This window comes from Arachis ipaensis, chromosome B07 (genome assembly GCF_000816755.2).
Source record: "Arachis ipaensis cultivar K30076 chromosome B07, Araip1.1, whole genome shotgun sequence".
NCBI lineage: Eukaryota > Viridiplantae > Streptophyta > Magnoliopsida > Fabales > Fabaceae > Arachis > Arachis ipaensis.
In genome coordinates this window covers 15080293-15084634 of record NC_029791.2, presented here as the reverse complement: position 1 = coordinate 15084634, position 4342 = coordinate 15080293, and the positions used below count along the sequence as shown (strand labels likewise).

General features: G+C 32.4%; 1 long non-coding RNA gene across 4 annotated transcripts in view; it reads right to left on the bottom strand.

Moving 5' to 3' along the window:
* Positions 1–3676, bottom strand: part of LOC107609709 — a 6772-nt gene extending 3096 nt beyond the window's left edge. Inside the window, exons 1-6 of one of the 4 annotated variants that reach the window (XR_002351174.1) lie at positions 3233–3676; positions 2242–2579; positions 1978–2024; positions 1752–1821; positions 1594–1665; positions 238–360 (exon numbers count right to left, since the gene is read on the bottom strand). This is a non-coding gene — a long non-coding RNA (uncharacterized LOC107609709). Of the gene's footprint in view, positions 1–95; positions 135–237; positions 361–1147; positions 1247–1593; positions 1666–1751; positions 1822–1977; positions 2025–2241; positions 2580–3232 lie in introns of all 4 variants that reach the window. The other 3 variants (XR_002351173.1, XR_002351172.1, XR_001613246.2) reach the window with 3 other exon arrangements.

Sequence of the window (4342 nt, the reverse complement as noted above, 5' to 3'; positions counted from 1 at the left end):
ATAAATAGGAAAAAACTCGGTTAACATTTTAACAGATTAAGCACAGCTAGTAATCACAGTAAATTAATTTTGTGCAACTGTTCTGCAATACATACATTGCTAAGGTATGTCCTTGTGATATCTGGTTCATTTAACTGACAGTAAAACAAATTGATGGACACAGCATCCAAGTCAAGCTAACACAAAGAAAAACATACGTATACATTGATTTATAAATCTAGGAGAAGCAATAAATACCTCTGGCTTTGTCCCTGCAATTTCATCTGGAAAGCTTAAACATTGCTGAAGGGAATTGCTGCTTAAGTTTGCTAATGGCATTATGTAGCTTTTCATAATGTAGCTATATTAAACCTACATATCCTGTAATTCATTAGAAAAGCTATATTAAACCGGATTGGAGGATTCAGAATCTGAGGTCTATAATACCATATTGAAATTTTAGAAATGAACGTAAAAATAGAAGAGGTTCTAATTGAAGAATGAAAAAGAAAGAAAACTTGCAGTGAATGTAAAATGAAATGATTCTGCAGAATATAATTGGCCTTAGTAGAATTTACATGTGTGCTATTTATATACTGCACATTAGAGAAATAAAAGGCCAAAAGTTAAAAACTAATACAAGAACCTAGAGTCAACTATTCAAGAATACAATAAAAAAAAGTGATATAAAACTAACTCAACAAACTAATGACATTGAAATAGAATTGCTCCTTTTTACACAGATAATTTGATGTATTTAGATAAATTTGTAGATAATAAATTTAAAAGTTAATTCATTCTAGAAGTTTTCCACTATTTCACATACAATAGTACACGTTGTTCCGGATTCCTAATTGATTCTTGAACCTTAGCCAATCCACGCAAGTTGGGAATAATTTGAATGCATGTATCTTAACTCTGTGTAACTAATTAACTATAAGATGATTTGATTATATGCTTAAATTTTATATATAGTTTTAATGTTTTGTTTAATAGCTTTGGTTTGTGTATCTTAGCTTTTTTTGTCTTGAAATTTTAAATCTCCTATGGTACTGTCTTGGATATATCATAGACATAAAGATTCTTGTTTACGCAACATAAGGCTAACCTTGTAATAATAGACGATTTAAAGGAAAATTATAAAATGAGGAAGTCAATAAACAATAACCTTGCAGTGTTTGTTTATGTTCATTAGATCACCTGCAATTTCTTTTCAGTAATGTGTCTTATCTTAGCAAGATACTAACCAGCATCTTGGACTTTCTTCCTTCATAAATCATAAATAATAAAGAATCAATTATGTACAATTACGAGCTACATGATTGCATCCATTCGTATTTTTTTTCAAAGAAAGAAAAACGAGAGATTAGCTTAATATCTTGTTGCCACTTATGATATTAATTATTTTATTAACTCTATTCATATTTATTTGTGAGCTCAACCATTTCGATACATGCCAAAGTATTGAGAATACAAACAAATCATGCAAAAAAGATAGTAAAAAAAGCAGAAACAAGTTTCTTCACTTATGACATTGTTTTCAAAATAGACAGATTATTATAGAGGGAGAATAATAAGCTGCAAGTGCATTGCAAATCTAATAGTAGTACAAACCTGAAGGGCTCTCCAATGAGAATAAGCCCAAAATGAAACCCAGAAGAATGTGATATTAGGCAAAGTTAAAACCTACAATGTACAATTAAGAATGGTCATCAATTGAAGCCAAGATAGATATTAAAGAGCAAACACAAGTCCATCGAGCACATACATACCATTAGTGTAGAGGAAAATAGAATCAATGAAACTGTAGCATATAAGTATTTTCAGTGGATAATTATTCTCCTATAAATGAGACAATAGTTCATATGACAATGAAGATTTAAATACATAATTAAATTGGAAGCTACACTAACAGATTCCATATTAAATTATTGTTCCAACACCATCAACTTTTGCTGATTTGTTTTTTTTTTAAACAAGTGTTAGAGGGAGAATTACCTCAGAGCAATATGTCCTAATCTTCGGCGAACAATTGTGCATTCAGACTGCAATAACATTGTAATTGTCATATATCAGGGAAGGTTTCTAAGCAACTCTTTAAAGGCTCAGACACAAGAATCAAACTCAACATTGCCATACATATCAACCGCATAATAAATATATATCGAACTATCGAAGGCGAATCTACTATTAAGAGTAGTAAACTACTAAACTATTCCAAAACCAAGCAAGTATGCATCAAAACAAGGCTGCGGCACCAACCTTGAAGGGTAAATGACTTCGACGCTAGTGACTTCATTCGATATAGATTTCAAAAATATCTCTGAGGGCTCAACCTGTGACAAAAGCCATAACCCCAACCTGCAACAACTCAATCACATTTGAGCATATTATGCATAGTGTAATCAACACTTTTAAAAGACTATTATTCAAAACCAACAATGTAACAAACTAAGAAGCAAACTATCATTTGGCTATTTTTTTTCAAATCCCCTTCCAAACCCAAAACTCAAAGCAAGTTCTTTTGTTTCTCTTTTCTTTCCCATTCGTTGAAGCTGATTTGCTGTGTGAAGAAGAAGCCCCAATCCTAAGAAACCCTCCTACAAACAAAAATTAACGGCAAAAAAAAGAAACAATTTTTGCTTAATTTCTTCACTTATGACATTGTTTTCTCTGTTATATTCACTTATGTTTGATTAAACAGGTTTTAGTCTCAAAATTAACCATGAAAATTGAAAATATAGTTCATAATCTTCTACTAATTGAAAATGCAGTTCATAATCTGAATCTATGAATATATTTTCTCCCAAGATAGTTATTTGAGTAATTTAAAGACAATGAAACCAATAGTGATGATATTCTAGAAACCACAGAATTAGAAAATGCAGCATCAACATCTCACTCCTTGCCTACTGCAACTACTGCAAATAGACTCTCAAACATTTTAATATTATGAGCAATAATACAAACATAATCTTAATGAAACTCTACAGAAAGCATTTCAAACATTTAAACCAAAATCCAAATATAAACGGAGCAAGCAAGTAGCAACGGCACAGGCAAGCAAGCACGGAGAAGACAGAGCAAACAAAAAATTAGGATCTGAAACACTTAAACACTTAAATTTCAGCTTAATCTACCAGCTTCATTAGGATCAAGCAAGCAAACAGAGCAAAAGTAATAACAGAGAGAGAGAATCACATGCTTCTGAATATTCAAACCAAAATCGAAAAAATAAACGGAGAAGACTTACCGGCGGCGATGATCTTGTGCGTCTACATGCAAAGAACGGTGGCGGTGCAAGCGACGGAGGTGTGGTGTTGCGATAAAAGCAGCAATGGTGGCTAAAAGCCCTTGGCGACGTCTGAGATGAACAAACCATGACAGAGATGCAAATCTGAGGCGGATCGGATGGAAACGAAGTCCAAAGAGTAGGATGATGGATGGTGGCTATCGTCAATGGTTACCGTCGTGGTGGTGGTGGTCGGCGATGGCAATGGTTACACGAGTTAACCTAGGCCAGTAGCGAAATCAATCTTTCATTGATGAAGAAAAGAGAGAGCAAGAAAGTGAAGAGAAACAAGGGATGGAGAGGGTTTGGGGAAGCTCGCAGGTGAAGAAGGAAGCGGCGCGTGGTGGAAAGGGAAATTTTCTTTCTTCTCTTTTCGTGATTTCTATTTGACTAACGGATAAGATAAGAAAAAAAATGAGAATAAGAGTTTAGCGGCCATAACTACAATTGCCACTATAATAATTTAGAAAAATTAAAATTAAAAGTAAAAAGGAAGATAATTTTCTGGCAATAGTAATAATGGCCACTATAATATATAATAATAATGGCAAATATATAATTGTCGCAAAAATATAATTTAAATTAAGAAATTAGTGGCTATTATGTTATTGCCATTAAAAGTTTGTCGCTAAAACATAATTTTTTTGTAGTGAGAGGAGATCAGGGATTATTTTGTTCCCTGTTAGAGTTGTCAGGAACTATTTTGTCCTCCGTTAGAATTAACGGAGTAAAAGACATAAGTGACTAACGGAATTAATTGTTACGGACCAATCAAGTAATTAATTTTAGTTGGGAACTAAAGTGTTCAATCTGAAATTTTTTGAGAACCAAAATGGATATATACTCTTTTCTTTATCTTTATCTTTTTTATTTTATGTCAATTTTATTATGTTCGAAGATCTGAATTCCGATCCACACTTGAGGACTTCACAATGTCGTTTTGTTCCAAACTGAAAGCATTATTCCAGCCAATGTTCTTTAATTTATACTTAGCTAACTAGCTAGTTGATTAATTCACATAATGTATGTAGTATAATAGTAATAAATTTCTGTTTAGTTAAGTTGGTAACT